Source organism: Rhineura floridana, chromosome 5, assembly GCF_030035675.1.
Source record: "Rhineura floridana isolate rRhiFlo1 chromosome 5, rRhiFlo1.hap2, whole genome shotgun sequence".
NCBI classification, from domain to species: Eukaryota; Metazoa; Chordata; class Lepidosauria; order Squamata; family Rhineuridae; genus Rhineura; species Rhineura floridana.
Window position 1 is genome coordinate 167,929,127 of NC_084484.1, and position 24,880 is coordinate 167,954,006.

General features: G+C 43.7%; 1 protein-coding gene and 1 long non-coding RNA gene across 2 annotated transcripts in view; one reads left to right on the forward strand and one right to left on the reverse strand.

Moving 5' to 3' along the window:
• Window positions 1-24,880, forward strand: part of MAML2 (mastermind like transcriptional coactivator 2) — a 234,191-nt gene that overhangs the window by 33,731 nt on the left and 175,580 nt on the right. The gene's annotated exons all lie outside the window — the stretch shown is intronic.
• Window positions 12,003-24,880, reverse strand: part of LOC133386004 (uncharacterized) — a 56,723-nt gene continuing 43,845 nt past the window's right edge. The window contains exon 3 of the long non-coding RNA XR_009763053.1: window positions 12,003-12,969. This is a non-coding gene — a long non-coding RNA (uncharacterized LOC133386004). The remainder of the gene's footprint in view (window positions 12,970-24,880) is intronic.

Sequence of the window (24,880 nt, forward strand, 5' to 3'; positions counted from 1 at the left end):
ACATTCAGTTTCATTGGATGTCCATGAGTTCTGGTATTACGAGAGAGGGACAAAAACTTTTCTCTATCCACTTTCTCCAGGACATCCATAATTTTATACACTTCTGTCATGTTACCTCTTACTTCCCTTTTTTCTAAACTGAATCTTAAATTTTAGGCCAGCAAGGTCTTAAGGACAGGAAGGACAGCAAGCCAGTCTCTTAAGCACAATAGGCCAAAGCTGGTCACGTCATGCTCCCTGACCCCTGTAAACTTTCCCCATCAGGCTTACTCACTAGTCTGAGCAAGGAGACTTTGCACATTGCTTCTGGGTGGGATATAAGCTATGTACGTGTCTGTGTGTACATGCATACATGCAAAAGGGTATTGTGCAGAACTGGCCCTTCCACCAAAGTAAATAGGAAAGCCCTTGAGGAGGAGAATTCAGTGTAAAATTATAGCCCTTACCACCACTACCACCACTACCGTAATCTGCACACGCTCATAGAGTAAATAAGGCTCTGGGGTTTTGTAATCCTAGCAGGTTTTGGAGTGTATCCTGCAGCAGTAGTCCCCACACTATTAGCCATCATAACAAGCCCTTGAGTTGCAGAGGTTCTTGGTTTTAGCTCCAGAGCTTGTGTATATATAGGGATAGTAGGCGAAAGAAAGTACTTCTTCACATAGTGCATAGTTGGGGAGTTGTAGTCCAACAGCATCTGATGGGGTGACACGATAGAAGTGCATGAAATTATGCATGACACGGAGAAAGTGGATAGAGAGAACCTTTTCTCTCTCTCTGAGAACACTAGACTTCATGGACACCTAATGAAGCTGAATGCTGTAAGATTCAGGACAGACAAAAAGACTCCTTCACACGGTGCATAGTTAAACTATGGAATTGGCTCCCACAAGAGGCGGTGATGGCCACCAATTTGGGCGTATTTAAAAGGATTAGACACATTCATAGAGGATAAGGCTACTACAGGCTACTAGCCACGATGGCTATGCTCTGCCTCCACTATTGGAGGCAGTATGTCCTTGAATAGCAGTTACTGGGAATCACAACTGGGCCAGCACTGTTGCACTCAGGTCCTGCTTGGGGGCTTCCTATGGGCATCTGATTGGCTACTATACAGGATGCTGGACGAGATGGGCCCTTGGCCTGATCCAGCAGGTCTCTTCTATGTTGCAGCCAAATACAGATTTACTCCTGCTGTGGTTTCACCGTGGCCTCCTTTGCAGCGAATCATTTTGCTTAGGAAACAGAATCCGTAGTTGACCAAGACTCCAGCCAGCCAGAAATGTAAAACATGGCTCTGTCAGTTTTAAAAGACAAGAATGTCTTTCTTTAAATAAATAAAGATGATTTAGCAAAATTTATCATAAATCAAACTGTAGCTGAACAAAATGTGCCTTATTTTCATCTTGGGGAGAAGCTGCCCCCCTTTTCTTACCACAAGTCTGCAAATGTGATACACATTTTTGTAAAAAAAAAAGGCTAAATGTGCTTTTAGCTGTAGTACCCTTCCATTTAACGTGGTTTTCAGGTAGGAGGATGTGATGATTATGTAAGTTATAGATGGCTTTAGTATAGAAAGTGCATCCCCTGCAGGGGAATGGTTGCTTGCTTCCTAGCAGACAACTCATTGCTGGGTTTTTTCCAGATTCCCTCCACTGAGTAAAAGATGGTTGTCATAGTATCAAGAGAAGTGCTTTGGCCAGTGCCCATCTATGAATGGGGTGGGGAAGCTTTCTTTATTCCAAGGGCCACATTCCCATGTGTGGACAGTCTTCGGGGGACCACATGCCAGTGATGAGTGGGGCCAGAGGCAAAAGTGGGTGGAGCATTAAACGTGACCCTTCCCTTTGTATAGTAGGCTACATTACAGGAAACCAAAAATCAGAGGTTTCTACTCCCCCTGCACACACTCACACCTCTCCTTCTGCCAGCCAGGCAAGCAAGAGGCCAGATAGCGAGGACTGGAGGGCCACATTTGGCCTGAGGGTCTGAGGTGCACCACCCCTGACCTATCACACCATTCTAATTACATGGAGGATTAGAAGGCCTGAACAGGTCTACTCTAGAATCTTATCCTGCATAATGTGTAGAACAAGGGTCCCAAAGTTTTTGGGCCTGGCAGCATGTTTGGAAATCTAAGAAACTATCATGGGCACCACAAAATACTCATTTCACAGAAGAAAAACTGTTGATATTTAGAACTGCCTCACAAATGGGTAAGACACGTGCCCTCCCAAAAGAAAGATACAAAAAGGCCACTTCACCAAAAAAAACCCTAGCAACCTCTCCTAACAAAGAAAAATACCCCCTAAAACTCTTTTTTGCGGGGGCAGGCACCAAGGGGGTATCTGCTAAGGGCACGGTGATGTCTGTAGGTGCCACATTGGAGAGCCCAGATGTAGAACATCTCTTAAAATTCCTTCTGGACATTTAGCAGTGCTCCAGTTTGGGGCTGGTGTCTATAATTTGTGTCAGCCCCCTGACCTATTGGTCTGAGAAGGCTATGGAGGGATGATTTAGTTAATATTAGGAGAAGTTGAGGGGTGGGCCTTGCAGGTACCATTAAGGCTCTCTCCACCATCACCTATAATTTCCTATAATTTGAGCCCTCTATGGAGTGTCTGCTCTTATTGCATATATATATATATATATATATACACACACACACACACATACATACATACATATATATATATATATACATACACATACATACATACATACACACACAGCATATAGGGGCTCTTACTGGGAAGAAGGGCAGGATATAAACCAAATAATAAATAAATAAATTTAATATATTATTTTACCACTTTAACAGTAATGGCTTCCCTCAAAGAATCTTAGGAGCTGTAGTTTGATAAGGGTGCTGGGAACTGTCACTATGGGAGGGATCTTCTAACAGTTTTCAGCATTCTTAACAAACTACAGTTCCCAGGATTCCTGAAGAAAAGCCATGCTTGTTAAAATGGTGTAAGAGTGCTTTAAATGGATGGTATGGATGTGACCCTGGACACCAGACACATGGCTTTGAACCTTCCAGTGCAGTGGAAGATATGACATTCATTGCTTCTGCTCCCCATCCTTCCCTGATCCTGTCACTTGACTTGCTCCAGGTGTTCGTACGTCACAGTCAATGAGGGTACAACCTGTACACACAGATCCTTGAGCTGTACAAATGAACAAGTGAACGTTTTTTCACACAAACACTTGTACATGTGTAGAGACAGCTTATACCTGTGTTCAGTGTAACATGTGAATAAGCCTCAAGTCTCCAAGCTGTGTCTGGAGGAGTTAAATTACTGTGGATAGCTGGAACAGGCAGGAGGAGCCATGATTGTCTTCTCTTCCCCATTGCATCGGGAGATTTAAAAGTATGTGTCCAGGGTCGCAGGTGGAGTTTGACAGAGCTACCTCTCCAACGGATCTGGAGTGAGTTGGGAAAATGCATTGTGTGGCCTGATCCTTTTGTTGTTGTTGTTTCCCATGGGGCTGTTTCAGGTAGCGGGAGAGAGAAAGAGAGAGCAGAATAGTTCACTTTGGCTGATAATCCAGGAGAAATTTGCCCAGTTACAAAAACTCCCGCTCGATAGCTTCCAGGGCAGGAAATAAGGACTCTGCCTCCACCTTCTCCTCTGTACACTCTTGAACTCTGACTGTACTCATAGCATCAACAGCTGGCAGATGTGAGATTCAGATGTTTGTGTGTGTTTTTTCCCCTTTCCCAGAAAGCCTGGCACATCTGTTATTTTTACACTGCATCCCAGAAAGCCACTCGCAGTCATATTTGCTTTCCCTGGAATCCACAACGCCAAAGGAGAAAGTGAGAGAGCCTACTGGAAGATTCCAGTGGAGCTTCACAGTAAATAAAGCACATGATCCAAATATACATGCGCAGCGTGCATGCACACACACACACACAAGTCCTCTCCAAATGAGTTTTGTAGAGTTGCAGGTATATGAGTTTAATGCAGAAATCAAGAACATGCAAAGAGCTCTGCTAGATTGGACCAAGACACCTTGTGATCCCAGGGATTGGGAACTTGTGGCCCTCCCTCCAAACTCCCATCACGCTCAACCAGCATGGCCAATGAATGGTCAGTCCAACACCACCTGGAAAGCTGCAGGTTTCCCGTTTCTCCTGTAGCCCAAAATCTTGTATCCAATAATGACCAGAAAGTTGCCTCCAGGAAGCATGTGTCACCTGAACAAGTGGCACAAGCATTAATAGGGTGGTGGCTGTTTAGAAGAGCTCACATTAGGTTTCTGTGCTGCAGTTGCCCACGTGTGTCTGCCATTTAGGTGCATCTACCCAGTTTGGAGAAACCTGTTTTCCTGGGCAACACATATCTGTCTTCCCTATTCCTTTCTCCATCCCCTCACCCCAATTTCCACTGGTGTACCCATATTGGCATACTTGTCTATGGCTTCCAGACAACCCAGAACAATTTGCTCAGCCTATCTACTTGCTTTCCCTTAACGTCACATTTAAAATAGGCTTTAGCAAACCTGGGCCTTTAGATAATGTGTAGTGGAAGGAGGAGGAGGTTCCATATACACAGTCCCTCCTCCTCAGTCTCTGGTGTACCCCTTGGCAACTTTGGCTGTTTACACATTACCATTTACTCTGGCTCCAGTGCACTCCCCCCTAGGGGTGTAATCATCTGGGTCTTAGCGTCTTAGACCCCTTACCTTTTGGGGGGCAGGGTCCCTTTGTCTCCAGCATCCTACAAACCAATCACTATGAAAAGGGAGTGTGTGAGCCACTGAGAAGAGTTTTCTAACATGCTTCCTTGTCCTTTCCTGCTGATTGGAGCCAATCAGAGTGAAAGAAGGTGAGTCAGCCACTGAGAAGACTCTTCTCAGTAGCTTACACTCTCCACTTTCATGCTGACTGGCTCCTAGGGATGTCTGTTGCTGTGGGAGAAGAATGAACAAGGATCTCATTCTCAACCCCTCCACAAAAGGGGGAGCGTGGCTGTGACTATCATGAAGGGACGCTGCACTTCTGAGTTTGCCACTATGCTCCTGCTCCTCATTTTTGAATCTGTGTATATACAACATTACCCAGGATCCAGAGCTATCTTGTCATTTCTGATGAGATACTGCATTTTAACGTGGTTTCCCCCAAGCCAGCTTCCATCCAACTTGCCCACAATATCCTTATTCAAGTCACATTGTATCCCAGGTGTTTACATGTGAAATACCCTCCTCTCTTTATGGATTTCTGGGGGCAAAAATGACACTGGGTAACCAACCAGGCAATTCCATCAAGCAAAGACATCGCCACCTGGTCTCTGCTCCCAGGTATGGACATATGGTGGCTTTGGCTGATGTGAGAACAAGAGGCAAATTCAACTTGAAACAGAGCGAGAAAAGCCACTTCACTGTGTTTTATGCCAGTAATATGTATGCTTCCTTGGTGAGATCTCTTGTCTTCTGGCTCCACATCTGTTGCCATTCTGCCAAAGGTTCAAAGACCATCCAAAGGAAGAAAAGTGGGGAGATACTTACAAATAATTTTCTAGACAAGGGAAAGTGACCCAGTGCTTGAGCAGCAAATTGATCAACAGATCCGGCTGGTTGGTTGGTTGTTTTTATCGTTATGGGCACTTCCAAACAGGAGTTTATTGTAGATTTGGCACTGTTCACACTCTCATAGTTTTCACTGCATCCACACAGCAGCATCCTCATCAAAGTCTCAACCCATACTTTTTCTTCTTTTAATCCAGATTTTTGTTTATATTATAAGTTATATACCTCATAATTACCAAAATTTCTAAGTGGTATACATAAACATTAAAAGCATACCATGGATAAGATCAATTAAAATTAATCATAAAAACAGAAAATCTATAGAAACCCTGATAAGTAAAAATAATCCACCATACATCTGCAGTCACTGCTGGTGCGGAAGCTCCCTAGTGCATTTGGGAGGTGGGTGTTACACCTGTGTGGTGACATTTCAGTGGGTGGCCTTTTGTGCAAGACCTGTCCTAATAAACGTAAATGCATGGGGCTGCTTAATGCTCTGCATGGAGGAGTGGGTACACATTAGGGGTGGGCGAGATATTCAATTGAGTTTGAATTTAAAGCCAAATTGATCAAATTTGCACTTTCCGAAACAACGTGAGGACTGAAACAGACATCCTTCAAAATTCACACTTATTGGAATTTTGCAATGTAGACAGCCAACCAAGCAATGTTTACACAAATGGATATGTTAGGGGAAAGTGTGCATAAAAATGAATATATAAGTGAAAATAACATACAAACGTGCATTGTATGATGAGAAATTACTTGCAAAAACATGCATTAATCAAAACTATCTACAAAATTGTGTTTATTGAGAGAAATTTGCACTAAAATGCTGGAGAATTTTCATGAGGTTTCTTTTAAAAAAAATGCAAATTGCTGCAGAAATGTGGAAAACTGAGAAACTGGAAGAACCGAAATTGACAGATCTTTCCATCCCTAGTACAAATGTGCCAATCTTTCTGTAAATCCAGTGGTGGGGAACCTCTAGCCCCCAAGGCCATTTCCTCCAAACCAGGCTCACCCCACCAAGGTGCATCAGCTGATGTCACTGGGTGTTCTCCAACTCTGAACCACTGCTCATGGTTTGTCTTGCTCCAGACAAACCATGAGCTGTAGCCAATTTTTTTTCTATGGCTTGCCGCTGATGGGGTTTGTTTGCTTGCTTGCTTGCTTGAGGAAACCAATCATAAGCCCAGATTCAGACAAGATGATAAACCAATCCATGGCTTAGTTCACAGCAGCATAGCAACATCAGGGCCTAAGAAGGAGCAAAGTGGCCACAATCTCCTCCCTGCACATATCAATTAGGTTATGCAAAGTTTGTGCAAGTCAGTATCCTCTTTTTTAGTGACACACAGCCATGAAGCTCACTGGGTGACCTTGGGCCAGTCACTGCCTCTCAGCCTCAGAGGAAGGCAATGGTATACCTCCTCTGAATACCACTTACCATGAAATCCCTATTCATAGGGTCGCCATAAGTTGGGATCGACTTGAGGGCAGTATATTTCCATTTTTTAAGGGCCATATTACCAGACTCGATGGGTCTGCTTCTCTCCCTTTCTCTCTTTTTCTGTCCCTTTTCTTAAGAAGGGACCCTTGTGAGGTGAGGTGGGCACCCTGAAGTACTTCAGACTGTGCAAATGTCCCCCTTTTCATTTTCACAAGATCTTGTAACAACCATAGTAATACAAGTGTGGTGAGGTAAACTGTATACATCTATGTGCTCCATTTCTTGTGGGGATGGGCAAAGATTTGTCGCTCAGAAGGGATCAGGTGATCCAAGGGACCGATAGGATTCCACCAGACCCTATAAAGCTGCTGATTCTGGCCTAGCTCCTTATCTGGAGCAACTCATCCATCAGGCACAGCTCTTGAACTGCCTATATATACATGCAATCAGTGTTGTCTGGGTGCTGGTCTTGGGTGGTCTGAATTAATGCACCCAAGACCCCCTCCCCCCAAAAAAACCATCCATGCAGAAGCCTCTGACTTTAACGAACTGTGCAAATTACATAAAATGTGTTATATTTTACTAGATATTAGCTACACACTTTCAAGCCTGCTTTGCTAAAGACTGAGGCTTAAGGTTCTCACAGGACTTCAGGATGGTGCACCCAGTAACAATTTCTCCCCATTTATGTGGCACAGTCATGGAATATGCACAGGCCTGGTTAATATGTGTAGAAAGTTAGCTTGCCCATGCTTAGAGAACATGTGAACACCCACTGTAAAGTGATAAAAGGCTTGTTCGCATGTTACATTGGACCCAAGTACAAGTTGTCTCAAGTGTGAGTGTAAAAAGAGTATACAGTTGTTGATTTGTACAGCTCAGTTGTTGTGTACATAGGCACACAGACTGTACACTCGTTAAATATTACACGTGAATAACTGTACAAGTGTATAGCTCAACCATTTGTGTACCCAGGTGCCCAATGTGTGTGAACAGGGCCAGCTCTGAAGGGTGGCCAGGTGGGGCCCTGGCAAAGGACCCCATGGCCCACAGGGGCACCTGAAGGGCCCCTCGTTATGGTGGGGGAGTAGCATTCCCCTTCCGCAGCAAGCTGCCGCAGACCGCAGGAAGGGAGCTGCCCCTGCCCACCCACTCGCCAGCCCACCCGCCCGCTCTCTCCCTTGCTCACCCGCCCGCCCGCTCTCTCCCTCGCTCAACCTCCCACCCAACCTCCCGCTCCTCCACCTGCCTGGTAGGTAGGTAGGTGGGGCGTGCGTCTGTGTGCCAGGTCCCAGGGCAGACTGGTGCCCAAGGGCCCCAGCCTGCCTGAGGCCAGCCCTGTGTGTGAACACCCCTAAAGCCACCACTGTATCCTGGCTAGAATCTAAAAATCTCTCTGTTCTGCAGAATATGCTAGTCTACATGTATGCCCTGGGCATCTTTATTCATTAAGTTTGTTTGTGAGAACCATAACAGAATCTGACCTTTTCCAGCTGTGCATTACAAAAGCATATATTTGATTTGGCTGAACTGAGATGCTGATTCCAAAGATTTCCTGCCTTTTGCCAATTTGTCACTGCGTTCCTGTTATTTAAATATACAGAATGGGGGTCTGTGTGTGTGAAACAAGAATTCTTATACATTTTTTTTACATCTCATAAATGGCAGTATTTACAGAAATGAAGCATTTTAAGTAAGCCTAGATCCCAAAATACTGAAATCCTCTGGCACCATCCTATGGATGAAGTAAACATTTCCATAATTTGTTCTTCATGACATTCTTTACACACATTTCCCAGAGAAGGATGGTAAGAAGGGGGGAAATGCTCTTCCATGAATAGAAAGGTACTAAAAAACATTAATAATTTTGCCAAATAATTTTGTTGAAAATTAGGAAATTTTGGGACATGTTAGGGTCTAAACTTAAGGCAGGGATGAGGGACCTGTGTCCCCCCACCTGGTGCTGCTGGCCTACAGTTCCTATAATTGGCCATGCTGGCTGGGGGTTGATGGGAGTTGGAGATCAACAGCACCTGGAGGGCCACAGGTTCAGGATCCACATGAGCCAGGCACTGATAACTTGCTCCCTATTGGTTGGAGGAGGGAACTACCGGTATCTCAATTGAAATAAATACTGTGGACCAGAATCTTCCTAATCATGGGGAATCACATGATTCAGGAGAGTCATTCCCATGCTGCCATCTGCAATATTTCTACAAGGCTTGGATGAAACATGCAAGGAATTTCATGGGCGGCAAACAAATAGTTCCAAGAAAAGTAGCAAAATTTGTCACAGTTTTGCATGTTACATTGCACGCAAGGGCAACTAGACACCTACTGGCTAGTGCAGCCTTTCCCAACTAGTGGGCCACCAGGTGTTGTTGGACCACAACTCCCATCAGCCTCAGCCAGCATTGCCAATGGTCAGGAAAGATGGGAATTGTGGTCCAACAACATCTGGTGGCCCACTAGTTGGGAAAGGCTGGGCTAGTGCATGTGATGCGCATCACTTTCCCCTCCATGCATACCCTGCTAAGAATAGATCTAGAAGCTTTTTTAATAATGGTTTTTAGGGATGTAAAAAGATGGATGCTTATCCATAGAGCTATAATGCAGCCCTTAGCAACAGCAACAAAATCATCTAATATTCTCCGCAGTTGAAATTTTTGAACAGTTGAGGCCACCATTAGCAGCGGCTAGAGATGAGGTAGAATATTAGCAAAATTGGATTTGTTGTTGAATTTTGGGATAATCCACACAGCCCTTTCATCGTTGAATAGGCTCCCACTCTGTGTGTGCATTCGTGGCTGTCAGCAACACCTTTTTTTAAAAAAAAATATCTGCTCCAAGAATTACATAATTATCTTCATCATCAGCTTTCTTCTGTAGTGCTGCTGTGTTTTAGAGGCCATGGCATAGCTGATTCTTTTTTTCAAAAGTTTTTTTTCCTGTCACCACATGCACCAGCAGCACAGCACCTGTGTAGGCAGCCCAGGTCCCATTTTGTATCTTCCACAGTGCCCTGCATGTTGCATTCTCATTGTTCTGGAGCATTGTTGGAGGGGGGGGGTGACCACCACAAAAAAATATGGCCGGGAATATTCCGCGAAAAACGTCCTTTTTATTGTTCATCCATGATCATTTGTGCTCGTGATGGTACCAGAATAGTTATACGCAATCCTTCTTTCAGTACTGTTTGTACCTGCAAATGTTCTGGGTCAGACATACTGCTTCGCTACTAGCCAGTGCGTGTCCTGTTGCTTCTTGCTGAAATCCTGTAACTTTTCCTATCACAACTGTTCTGGTTTATTATTTGTCCCAATTTTGTTGCGCTATAGCACAAGACTGCCCTTCCAGGCAGCCTTAATGCAATAACATCGCAGAACAGTTAATAAAGCGGAATAATGTGTGGCTGATCCAGTATAAATTCACCACTAATTGAAATTGAAACTTTATTTATTTATTTATTTACCCCGCCCTTTTTCCAAACTGGAACTCAGGGCAGCTTACAAATAGAACTACATGTAGTTAAAAACATAGAAAAACATACAATTAAAATACAATTAAACTATGCACAACCTTAAAACCGTAAAAGGCACTTAAAAATCTAAAAACAAAATTGAAATTGAAACTTTATTTTTACTAATGCACCATGATTGCATCAATGATTGGTTGCACAATACACCTGCAAAGCAACACCAGTCCAGAAGGGCCCTCTAAAAACATCTCTTTGGAGAACTTAGGACTCATCTCTAACAGAAGTGGCCTAACTGTGTTCAGTACTGCAGCCCAGGAGAACTGTATCCCTGACTTAAGCTGCAGTCCTCTACAAGCATACCTGGGAGTAACCTTCATTGAAAATAATGAGATTTCTTCTACAAATGATGATTTACACAGGTATCCAATACCCTCAGTCTATGTAGAAATATGGCAACTGGGTAAAGGGAAAAAGGAAATGAGGTCAGCTAATCAGTTGTAAAGTCCGATTCCCTGAATACGTGGAACAAATTGGTAAGGTAATTTAGCTCACCTGTAATGTTCCAAATGAATAAGACAAAAAAATATTTTGACTATTTATATGGAATTATGGCTTTTACCTGCTCCTGGTTGTAATTTATAGTTTGGAAATTAATTAAGCTTAATTCTTTCCTTTTTCTTTTCTTTTTTTTTTTTCTTTTTCTTTTCGAATTTAACTTGTTCTCATTGGATCTTAATGAATTGTAATGTTGGAATAATGCAATAAAAGAATATAATTCAGGGGGGGAAAGAATGAGATTGACTTTTACGTAGGCATGTATAGGATTGCACTGCAAACTGCAGGTTTCCCCCCCCCAAAACTGGCCACTTAGAACCTTGCTGAGGACTTAGGAAAGAATTTGTTTCACACGCTGTCTTCAGCAGTTGGGGAGCTTTTTACGCTGTCAGCTCCATTAGGAGGAGGGAGTACTGCAGACAGATGGTGTTTTTGTAAGTTCTCTTTATTTACAAAAGTACGTATGGGGGGGGAGAGATGGATATGGCTAGTCAGTAAAGCCGCATCAGTCCCACAAATGGAACAGTATACTTTGGAGCCCCATATACAGGCCACTTCCAAAAACTCAGGCTTCTTTTTCTCTCTTTTTTTTTTGGACTACATTCAAAAGTGCCAGAAAGTTTCCTTCAGCCCCTGCACCAAAGCAAGTGGGATACTTTTCTGTAGGTAGGAGCCCCCACCCATTAAAGGCCAATAAGCAAGCATCTTCAGCTAGCAAACTACAAAGAATCGTGGAGAAAAGACCATGCCTATCCAAAGAAGATGTTGGCAACAAAGGGATGTTTCCATGCACGGAACGTAGGAACTTAAGAAGCTGCATTATATAGAGTCAGACCATTGGTCCATCTAGCTCAGTAGTGTCAACACTGACTGGCAGCAGCTATCAAGATTTCAGATGAAGGGACATTCTCAGCCCTTCCTGAAGATGCCAGGAATTGAACCCAAGATTTTCTGCATGAAAAGCAAGGGCTCTGCCACTAAGCTCTGACCCTTCCCCCTAAATAACTTTGCTATGAAGTGGTAAGGTTTGTGGAGACTTGCATGAAATCACGTGGACCTTGGATGGTAGAGCTCAGGAAGTTTGGAGAGTATTTTATTCCTCTCTAGTTAATGGAGCAAGGGTGAGAGACCTTTATCAGCTTGAGGGCCACCTTCCCTTCTGGACCACATGCCTTTGGTGGGTGGGGCCAAAGGCAAAAGGGGATGGAGCATTACAGACCAGGATGCTGCTTTACACACATTCAAACGCCCCTCGATATCCTCCAGGCAAGCAAGAGTTCAAGGACACATTCCAGCCAGGCACTCGAGGAAGATGCAAAGCAGGGCTGGTGAGGGGATGTAGCCTGGAGAGAGTGCCAAGGGCCAGACAGAGAGGCTTGGAGGGCCACATCCGGCCCCTGACCCTGAAGTTCCCCATGCCAGCAATAGACCCTCGTTTGCTTTTGGGAGTAGGAGAGGCCTCCTGAGAGTGGATATAATTTTTTTAACGTTTTGTCCTGCACGAGTGGCGTGGGAAAAGTAAGATATGTGACCTGCTGAGCCTGGCTGAAGTAGCAGGATCTGTGTTTGAGAGCAGAAAGGATATGCTTCACCAACATATGAAAGAAATTACCCTGGAAGGTTATGGAAACCAGGAAGGAGCCAAGCTTTGCTTACTTGAAAGCGGCAGCTATGTTGAACAAGAAACGAAGTTGGGATAAGACAAGACCAGGAAAACAGAGAGATGGGCTGCTTCAGACGGTATTTGCTTTGTTCTTGAAGTTATCCTGTGTTCCAAACAAGAAAGGCAGGAAGAGAATTCTGAAAGGGCAGGAGTGAATATGGAGCTGTGGAAAGGGGCTGTCTGGTGCCGCTGCTGTTAACTGCCGGGTGATTGACTCGTTTCCAACAATTAGAAATCCTGTTCAGCCACTGACGTCATTAGGTCTTGCAAGCATATCCATAAGGGCTAGAAATATGAAAGAAAGAAATATGCTAATAGTTAATCCTAAGCATATTTACTCCAAAGCAAGGCTGTCTCAGTTTAGTGGGACTTATTGACTAGGCCAGGGATCTTCAAGCTTTTTGGGTCCATGGGTCCATTTGCAAACCAGAGAAACTATCATGGGCACTATACACACAGTGAAATCTGTTTTCTTGGCTTAGAACAGAAGGCTTCTTCAAGCCTAATTTTGGCAGGAGGGGTATCCATGAAGGGACCCTGTGGGAAGGCTAAAGAAGGCATTGGGGGGCACATGGGCACCCACAGGCACCACGTTGGCAACCCCCAGTCGAAGCACCCTGTGAAAGATTGCAGCCTAAATGTTGCATCCAATACCAAATTCTGTGCCTCAGTGCCATACGATTGCAGAATATGCTTGGCCTTGGGAATCGGTATAAGCACAGTGGGTGGCACTCAATTAACATCCACCAAATTGCACTTGGCTAAGGTGCAAAGCGGACAGTGTTGCTCCGATTCAGCTAGCTATCTCTTCTGCCAATTGAAAGCAGTACTGTCTGGGAGAGATTTTCAACAGTGAGCGTGCAATACAATGAGCGAGGGAGTGAAAATGAACACTTACACAACTCTGCTACAGATCACTTCGCAACACCCGACAATGATCAACACCACTAGTCCAAGCAGGGAGTGTTGTTTTGAAGATAAGGAACAAAACAACAAATGGCATGGTGAATGTTCAACAGATCCTGATCAACGGATACAGAACTGCTTCTCATACTAGAAGTACTGGGGGGGGGGGTTCCCTCTGGCATGCAAATAAGCCATAAGCTCATAGGAACATAGCAATCTGCCTTATACTGAGTCAGACCTCTGGTCCACCTACCTCAGTATTGTCTACACTGGCTGGCAGCAGCTGTCCAGGATTTCAGATGTCGAGGATTGAACTTGGGACCTCTCGCATGTCGAGGATTGAACTTGGGACCTCTCGCATGCAAAGCAGATACTCTGCCATTGAGCTACAGCCTCTTCCCCTGAAGAACCTCCCCTTTTGCTTTCTGCTTTTCTGCCCTAGAGCCCCGTTTTGTAATTTTTAAAAGCCCAAATTGTAAAGGTTCACTGATTGGCAACCAGTACCCTCACATTTTATTTATTTATTGTATAGGTCTATATTCCACTCAAACATTAAAAAAAAATTGAGCAGTGTACATAAAACACCCCTAAAAGAACATACACTTAATAAAATTAATCTGTTCATACTACACAGATTACACATGTTTGGCACTGACATCCCTATCTCACAGTCATTCACAAGGCACGATTGCAACCAGTGGCTATGAATGGCTTCCCTTCTATAGAAATGGATTTTTGCCTCGTCTCTGTGTTTATCTCCATTCATATATACAGCTAATTGTGTGGGAGCTACTCCCCATGGCATCTTAATGATGCCACTCCAGGAAACACTTGAAAATAGGAACACTGCAATTAAGGCCAATGGCATGGTTCCTTCTGTCAAATCCAGTTGTCATTCTGCTTTTTGCTCAAGGGAGAAGCAACCACAAAATTGGCCCTTTGTACACCCCCCCCCGCACTGCCACCCCACGATTCCTGAATTCAGACGCACCTTGGAGTGGTGTGGAGAGTTGCCATACAAAGCGGCTGTCACACATCTCGCAGGACGTGCAATTGAAGGACTAATCTGTTGTAGTGAACGCAACCCACGGCCCTTCAAAACAACCTGTTTATTGAGCATTCATCCTGATTTGCTTGCACAAAGCTTATGCAGAGGTCGCATTATATCCCCTCTATTGAGCATTTGTTTCATTTGTTGATGGGGTGGTTATTATACGACAAAGAGTGTTCATCCTGCACCCACCCTGATTTGCAGGGGTTTTACACGATTTCCCATTACTCATTTGTTCATCCCACACTTTTCAATGCATTTCCCCCTTACTTTCCAAATCACAAAAAATCATATTTTTTTTAAGTGGATTTGTAGCACTAGGGCAATGGAGCCCTTTAATCCACTTGAAATGCACAAACCTAACTTTCTGGTATGCACTTGAAACGCTCCTGCAAAATACTGACAGTCTGCAGGCACCCCAAGAGTCCACTGGAAGAACACATTTAGGGCGACCCGCACTTTCACAAGCAAGAGTCTGCTTCATTAGATGCGTGAAGCAGCCTAAACCAAAATATGCTCTCATAGCCCAGAGCCCACAATGTGTCATTCTTTATGCATTTCAGACAAAGTGGGCCCCACCCCGGCACACACAAGTCTATGCTGCATTAGGGCTGCCCAGCTATGCTTACCTGAGAGTAAACCCCCATTGAACACAGCAGTACTTACTTCTGAGTAGGGGGTAGTCATCCGGGGTCTCAGGAGATCTTAAACCACCTACTTTTTTGGGAGCAGGATCCCTATGTTTCCAGCATCCTATGAACCAATCAGCATGAAAAGGAAGTGTGTTGGTCACTGAGAAGAGTCTTCTAACATGCTTCCTTGTCCTTTCCTGCTGATTGGAGCCAATCAGAGTGAAAGGAGGTGAGTCAGCCACTGAGAAGACTCTTCTCAGGAACCAACACTTTCCACTTTCATGCTCCTTGGCTCCCAGAAACATCTGTTGTTATGGGAGAAGGCATTAACAAGGATCTCCTTCTCAACCCAGCAGGAAAAAAAAAGGATGGGAGGGGATGTGGCTGGTGACTGCCATGAAGGCACCCTTCACTTCTGAATTTGCCACTACACTAGTGCTTCTGAGCTGTGCTTTTTTTTTTTGTAAAAAAAAAAAAGTGAGGTGTGGTATTCATATCTTGATAAAAGTACAATGGGTGCCAGCACAAAATGCCTGGCATGGGCAACCAAAAAAAGATATACTGGTACTCTGTACCAGTGAGTACTATCACACAAAAAAGGCCCTGCTTCTGAGTCAATATGCACAGAATTATGCTGTAAATCTGAGTGAATTGTGTCCAACACTGCAAGCTCTTGCAATAGATTTCTCAGACCCTGCACCTCCCAAAAAGCCTCTCCAGAAGTTTCAGGGGGACTGGCCAAATATTGGGTGCTTTGCCCAACTCGGTAATGGGAGAGGATAATTGTCTGGAATTGGGTGGACGAATTTTCTACTTCACTGGCAAGATTCCTCAGATTGATTTTGGATGATTCACCTCAATCCCACTGGACCCCTGGACAGCACAACCTGCAGTGTGAGATTTCCCCAACCCTACAGAGAGGTTTTCTAGGGGTGAAAGGATCTATAGCAGATTGTGGGAGAGGGGGGAGGAAAAGATCAATTTTTCCTGCCTTCCACTCATGTAATGTTGGATACAGCTCCTAATCTCTACAGGACTCTTTTACTTGGAGTCTTTGCTGTAACGGGCCAGCAAGGTTACAAAGCACTCTCAGTCCCTGAATACAGTATGCTGATAGCGAGAAGCAAAACAGTTTTGCACAGGGATCCTAAAAACCATGGAGAAAATGCTAGAGGTGCAAGATATGATCCAATCAAAGAGTTAGGCTGTGAACACACTAGTCACCAGAACAAAGTGATTCCATTAGCCACTACTGGAGAGGGAATGGGTTGATCTGCCAATCAGGTGCGAAATCTCTTTGAAGCTCAATTTTTTTTAAAAAAATGCACTCAAGCTGCTCCCACCAGGTTTTGCAGCAAAAAGGGGCTGAGTTTGACTAGCATTGTGTGCCTGTTTCCAGAAGAGAGAGGTGGAGACGCACTGGAACTGGGAGAACAGTGAGTGTGTTTCTACCCTTAGGTGAGATAGGGACAGGAAATTTATTGCCCTTCCAAGGGATGTAGGACTCTTGATCAGGGCTCTTGATCATTTTCTCTCCTATAAAGGGAGCCTGCTATCTAAATTTGCCACATCTGATCTCCATTAATAGTCTAGGAAATCTGTGAACAATGTTTCAAAACGCTTATTGGTGTCCTGGATGTAAGGCCATATTAAAGGCTCGGATTTCACCGATGCAGAATGATTTATTGGTAAGCACCATTACAAGGAACATGAGATAAAGTTATGGCCCTGCAAGTTAAAAGACAGGGACTCAAACTTTGGCTAGGAGGGTGGGACATGAGTCCTGAGAGTCTGGAAGAGAATGTATTTTGGGGAGCAAAGCATGGTTCCTTCGTCTCTTCCATTTGAATTTTAAAGGCAGTAGTATTAATACTACTACTACCCTTGCTGGAGCAGACCAAAGGCCTATCTAGCCCATCTTTGTATTTCCCACACTGTCAAAAGATGCCTCTGGGAAGCCCAGAAGCAGGGCACGAGGGCAATAATAGCTTTCTCCCTAGAGACTGGCATTCAAAGATACCTCTGATCCTGGAGAAAGCACTTTCGTTCAGTAGTAGCCACTGATAGCCTTTTCCGCCATTAATTTATCCTAATCCCCCCTTTAGAGCCATCTAAAATTGATGACCACCACCACATCTTGTGTCAACAAATTCCATAGTTTTTTTAAAAAAACTATACATGTTGTAGGTGAAAAGGTCCTGAATCTCTCAGCAATCAGTTTAATTCGATCACTTGGGTTCTAGTATTATGAGACTGGGAGAAAGATTTCTATCTATCCACTTTCTCCACCCCAGGCATAATTATATGCACTTCTATGATGTGTTATACAAATTTTTTCTAGTCTAAAAAGCCTCAACTGTTACTTTTTCTTGCAGGCAAGTTGCTCCAGACCCCTGATCATTTGGGTGACCCTTTTCTGCTTCTTTTTGTACCTTTTGAAGGCTATATTGTTTCATTTTTCTAGACTTGGCCAGACACGTTACACGCTGATCCTTGGCTGTCTTGTCCCTTAACTATTTATTTATTATTTATTATATCCCTCCTTTCTGGATACAAATCTTTCCAAAGCGGCTCACAGCACAAGATGAAAGAATAATAAATACAGTTAAAACAATATCGAATTCTCAAACATCAACACATTTTTATTTTATTTTTTTAAAAGAAGAAATTATAAACTATCTTGTGAAAGAGGAAAGTTATCCATGCCCTAAGTAAGCTGATATTTTTCAACTTCAGTGGGTAAGCAGAAGTAGTGGTACTGAGTGTCTGATTCAGTGTCTTAAGAATTTCAGCTTTAACTGAAACACACAAAAATAAACAGGTTTCTAGTCCTTAATGCAGCAAAGATGAGCTTGGAACTGGGATGACAACGCCTGGTGAAATTGAAAGCAAGCTAGGTTAGGGAAGCTTTGCATGGTTTTCAGTGATCAGTGAATGGAGCTTAGAGGTTTTATTTAAAATAAATTCTCTTGGATCATGGCAGTTATGCACGCTGACATGCAAGGTGAAGCAACTGGGCATATTTAAGTGCCTGCCGCCCATGCACACACTCACGCGGAGGGGGTGGGGGGCTGTGGCAGGCTGTTGCCTGAGGTCCCATGGTAGGCTGGTGCCGGCCCTGCAGGCAAGCCAAAGGTGGTATGATGATGACCATCAGTTTTTAGTATATTACACAAAACCAATTCTGGCTAAACTGTTACAACCAAATGTTGGGAACACGCAAAGCCTATCCCAGTTTGGTCCCCAACACCATGATTCACTGTCTCCCTGCTTCCCCCCTGCCCCGCCATTCCCTGCTTGTTTAGTTAGGACAAAAGCGATTTGCCTGCTGTTGAATGAGATTTCATAGAGGCACAGCAAAAAGGCCGAGATGACTTAGGCCTTTAAATGTTTCCAGATGGGGGCATTTCTGGCGAACATTTGAATTTTGCTTCTAAAAGGAGGCCCTATTTACATTCTGAACCACTGCACAGAAGATGTTCCTCTCAGAAAGGAACATCTGATAATAATAGGAATAAAACAGTCAGTGGATATTTTACAGTAAGGATGAAGTGTGAGAGGCTTGTTTCCCACAGGCTCACTTTGGCTAAGACTGCCTATTATACCACATTAAACAGTCATGGCTTCCCCCAACGACAAAAAGTGTGGTTCTCTCAGCCCCACAAGCATCAGCAAGTGGGAGAGGAGAATGCTCCGCCCCTGCAAATCCCCCCTGGCAGTTTTTAATTAGTTCCTCCTCTGCCCCCCAGGCCACACCAGACTCCAGAACTAAAAATAGGGCCAACTGGGGGAAGGGAAAAATAGCCTAGGAAGGATCAGTCAAAGCTGCATTAAAATGTTGCAGCGTATTCTCACCTCTTAACATACCTTTCTCCATGATACTATAAACTGTAAATTGCTCAAGCAGGGTATTTTACCACCAGTAGCCCATTTTCCTTTTATTTATTTTTGATGGATACTCAGCATTCTGTGGCTGGTGAGCCATCCTCAATCTGCAAAGGCTGATATACCTGCATCATGTTCCTCAGTGGCCCCATTTTGACTCCAGTCCTTTCTGCACTCACCACCTGAATTTGCTGCTAGAAGGAATGATTGGCAAGGGGAGAACTGGCAGGTGCAAGAAGTTCAGCTACCTCCTCTATAATCAAACAGGTCTTGTGGGTTTTTGAAACCAAACCTGCACAACCTGTTTGGCCACAGATGAAGACGTAACAAGCATGCACACCCCAAAGCAACAATCCCACTTTCAAAGGGCCTCCAATTTTCTGAGAAATCATCTTTAACTTTGTTGTTATGTGACTACGACTTATGGCGACCCTATGAATCAGTGACCTCCAAGAGCATCTGTCATGAACCACCCTGTTCAGATCTTGTAAGTTCAGGTCTGTGGCTTCCTTTATGGAATCAATCCATCTCTTGTTTGGCCTCCCTCTTTTTCTACTTCCTTCTGTTTTTCCAAGCATTATTATATTTTCTAATGAATCATGTCTTCTCATTATGTGTCCAAAGTATGATCACCTCAGTTTCATCATTTTAGCTTCTAGTGATAGTTCTGGTTTAATTTGTTCTAACAACCAATTATTTGCCTTTTTTGCAGTCCATGGTATCCGCAAAGCTCTTCTCCAACACCACATTTCAAATGAGTTGATTTTTCTCTTATCAGCTTTTTTCACTGTCCAACTTTCACATCCATACATAGAGATCGGGAATACCATGGTCTGAATGATCCTGACTTTAGTGTTCAGTGATACATCTTTACATTTGAGGACCTTTTCTAGTTCTCTCACAGCTGCCCTCCCCAGTTCTAGCCTTCTTCTGATTTCTTGACTTTAACTGTACTGGTGTAAAAAACATTTATATTGGCTTACTTATATACTGTAATTCACTGACCCACACACATCCTGTTTCAGACTTGTTGCAGTGTGGACTCACCCAACAGTATTTAGGTGTATAAAATGGGGCTGTCTTAATACATTCACATCCAAAGCACTTGTTATTGAAGCCACAAGACCTTAACAAATTAATATTACCTCTTGGGAGCTGGGTTTGATCATGAAACTCAGCATCCTTCCATAATTCCTCCCCCCACCAACCTTTAAAGCTGATTCTGTAGCAGTGCTTAGTTGCAAATGAGCACCTTCAGGAAGCTTTTCTGTGGTTCCAGGGATAATTGGGCCTCAGCAGGTAGTTAATTATTTTGGGCTGCTTGGCTACAGCTTAGCACAGGGGCAAGGGAGGGCACAGGCAGCACTTTTGTGCAGGCGGACTGTGTTGCATTGATGTGATCTCTGCTTATAGGAAGATCTTCCAAGGCACGTCTGCCCATGGCCCTGTCTGTCAGTCTGGTGCATTTTTATTTTTGCTAATTTGGGAATGCATTTTTTTTAAAATCAGTTTGCTGCCGCTGCTCACAATATTATCTCCCAACAACTCTTCTTGTCGTTCTGATCATTTCACAGATAAAAAATAGGGATGCTGTTGCAGACGTCTTACAACTCTCTGCCTGTGCTACTTTTTTATGCACTCTTTTCTCATTTTTGTCATGCCTTGGTTATATTTGTGTACTTCCAAACAGGCTAAAATTCAATACAATGTTTCATAGCGAAGAAAAGCCAACAACTCCATGTCGCTGTTGTATGGAATTACTCTTTAAAAGTCTCCATGACACTTACTTAAGATTAATGAGAGTGTATAAATGTGAGATCCCCAATATGACACCTCTGGGCATCATGGCACCCTCAGACAGTCCTGGTGGCTTTTTCCTGTTTGGGGGTGGTACTCAGCATTGCCAGTTTTTCTTCTGTTAAATGGAATTTTTGTGGTGCCCACAACAATTTATTAGATTTCCAAATGTGCCCCTTTATTCAAAAATGTTGGGGTCCCTGGAATAAACAAAATAACACAGATAGATTAAAACACATCTACACACATAAATACAAGTGGGGGCTTGCAAGAAATGTTTCGGTGTGGTTGTTCAGGATTCAGGATAGTGATATGTCCTGAATAGAGCCTGCTGGAACAGGCAGATGGCCTATCTAGTCCACCCTCCTGTTCTCACAGTGGCTAACCAGATGCCCATGGAAGCCCACAAGTGGGACCTGAGCACAACAGCACTCTTCTGTCCTGCAGTACTACTGCCTCCGACAGTAGAAGTAGAATCCTGTATCTGAAGAGCTGCCCAGTCCACAGGTCTGGGAGAAAGATAAAGAACTATTTAAGAAGGGAAATTGGGGGTCTTGAAATTGGCCATCAACAATTCATTCACACGCTGAGTAGGCCTACAAGTCACCTGATTAGGGTTGCCAGGTTCAGGGCCTGAGACTGATCCTGTATCTTTAGGAGAAGAGAAAGTCAGCCAAGTGCAGGTGTTCTTCTTGCAACCCTGTAATGGGTGCAGAGGGAAGGGAGAATTCCACCTTGTGTTTTTTCCCATTACAGTGTTGCAAGTACACCTGCACTTGGCTGACTTTCTCTTCTAAAGATACAGGATCAGTCTCAGGCCCTGAACCTGGTAACCCTACACCTGATCACAGTCTTCCCCACAACGGTGAAATACATTTCTATTTAAGTTATAGGCATTGCTTCTAAATGTGCACCTATACATATAACACAGCATATACATATGTTTTCCTTAATAATGTTATTTGTTATTTAGTTTAATTTTTGTAAATTGTATTGCTTTTATTAATGTATTTTTATACTTGTGTTTATTTTTCTTTGTAAGCTGTCTTGAGGCCTTTGGCCAAAAGGTGGGGTATAAATACATTTAATAAAAATAATATACCATTTTTATGTAAATCCACAGCCTCTTTTGTCCTCCTTTTTGGCAAGGCATAAATGGCCGTCATGTCAGTATTGCAACTACTCCAAGGTCACTCCGTCTGTGATTCTTCTAGCAAGGAGTTTTTACAAGGAGTGGAAGGGCACTTAAAAACCATATCTCCCCCTCCCCGGCCTTTCAGTGTGAACTGATGCAGTCCATTCTGTTTTCTCAGGATTCTACCAGCTCATTCTGCCTCTTGTGCAGACCTGGCATCCTTGTTACAATCGCCCGCATCTGTGACCTTTTGCATAGTTCAGCAGAAGTTTAATATAAACTACTTGTCAGCCGGGGGTGGGAAGCAGGGTGAGTTTGTGGAAAATCACTCCTGTATTTGAGAAGCCAAAACAAAAGCCATTCCCCCCTTCCCCCAAGTTGTTTAATGGTTATTATTCAATTTCTGCAATTAACTTTCAGAGTAAAATGTAAAAGGGAAATGCCTTTACAAAAAAATCGGCAGCATTCCTTTCACACTCCCACTCGCCTCTGAGGTTCGTCCACTTCCTTCCTGTGGCTTTTTATAGAATCATGTGTGTTTTTCTCACGTCCGCCAATAAAAGGATGTTTTGTGCTTCTGCTGCTATGGTTGTGCATGTGTGTGTGCACTTCTGATTTTTTTTTTTTAAAAAAATTCAGCCCGCAACTATCATGCTTAAGCATGTAGTTCTGGTTTGTACGGTGGAGCTGAGACTAGGTAGAACTTTGAGAAAGATCAAAGGCAGAAAGCCTTGGGATCCGTTCTGTTCTACAAGCTTTAAAAATGCTTTTTCCTGTAACCACTTCTTTTTATGAATCAGCCACTTCATTTTCATTCACAAATATGAAATTCAGTTCTTTCTCTCTCCCCCCCCTTCCCTCTTTTCTTTTTAACATTACGTTTCTAGCCCTAAGGATGTGAGGATAGGTTTGATCTTTTGTGCATGATGCCTGGTGGCAACATCACAGGAGTGGCCAGTGCTGCGCCATAGAGAGCTGCAGTGTGAGAGCCAGGAAGGCAGACACAGTAAATCAGCTGTGGGGAAACTTAATCAGATCTGCCAGTCTTCCCCATGTGGCCCATGAGGCCATTTCAGCCAGCCTACGGCCACCTGCTCTACACTTCATGTTATACATCAGCTGATTCTGCAAGATCCCGCAATCAGCTAATTGTCAGCACTTTGCAGGTTGTTCCTTTGAAACCATATGGGCAACAACGGGTCCCTTGACTTCATTGTGAGTAAGAGATCTAAGACACACGCACGCACCGAGACCCTGGACAACTACACCTCTAATCAAATTTGGCCAGTGGGAGGAGGATGAGGGAGATAGCAATCTGGCCCACCAGCCAGATCTAGCTCCCCATTCCTACAGTAAATGCTGGTCATGGCCAGGCCAAGTCCTTTATAGCCCTTCCCAGTCAGGAGGAGCCAACAGTCAGCATGGGTAGGCAACAGCGTGGCTGTAATTATTAATTATTTTGAAATATGCATCTATACATTTAAACTCATATATGTAAATTCTATGCAAACTTATGTCCAATTTTGTCCTCTCTTGGAGCATTTCCTCTGTTTGGGTGATTCATAGGTGCCCACTCCAGAGGAATGTTCAGGGCCAGTCTTGAGGGAGGAGGGTCATTTAGCCGAGGCCTCAGAGTTAGACACTTTTTAATTTCTTTGGCATCTGATCAGGTTTCACAATTTGTTTTTACACACATCAGACTAAAATGTGGTAGATTCTCTCAGCTTAGAGCTGTACATTTAAGCAAATAGGAGATACGATTTGATAAAACACATAGTTTTTTGTTAATTGATACAGATTTTGTCATATTAAAGAGTTTTAAATGTTCATAAATATTAATACAAATATATTGGTTCTGATGACACAAGATTAGACCATGATGAACGTATCCTCTCAGTTCAGCTGATTATATAAACAAACCACTCACTCTTTTTTTTTCTTTTCTTTTTTTTGGTGCCTTATTATGCTTTTGTGTATTGTCATTTTTCATTTTTATTATGGCTAGGGGCCTCAAAATGCTGAAAGTGGCCTGGTCCTCTCCGGATCTCTGAGAGGGCCTAGAAACACTTTCCTGGCTGGGAAACAGTAGCCCTGATGATGGTTCATCACACAAGATGGCCACTTTCAGATCTGTGGCTTCCTGGTACAGTTCATGACAGAAGTCGAAGTACTGGTCAGCTGATCAGCGCTGACACGAAGCCTTGCTTGCAGGGGAACAGGAGATCCCTTTTTGCTCCCAACTGTTCCTTTTATATCTGCATCTGTACCTGTCCCACACCTGTTGTCACAAATGACGTGGGCGTGGTTTGTGGGAAACTGCTTCAAGAGCCAAATTGGGATCCATGCCTACTTTAGCTTTGTGAGCTGCAAGTCCCTCACCCCTGGTCTACGCTGACTGACAGCGGCTCTCCAGAGTTTCAGACAGGGGACATTCTCAGCGCTAACTGGAGATGCTGGGGACTGAACCTGGAACCTTCTGTAGGCAAAACAGATGCTCTGCCACTGAGCTATGGACCTTTCCCCAAATTGACATGACTGTTTGGTCATATAAAAAACTCCCTCCCTGAGAAACAGTGTGAGCATGCTGCATCCTTAGTTGGTTGCTGGGGCCCCTTCCCCCAATCTCGTGTCCTCCAGACATTTTGAACAATAGCTCCCATCAACCCCAGCCAATGGCCACGTTTTTGCATTCAGACATCAGCCTGGTTTGTTTGTTTTCCATTGTTCGGCCAAATTCTTCACCGATTGTTAAGTGCCCAGAGCTAAATTTGTTGCTATGTTGCTTTTCTT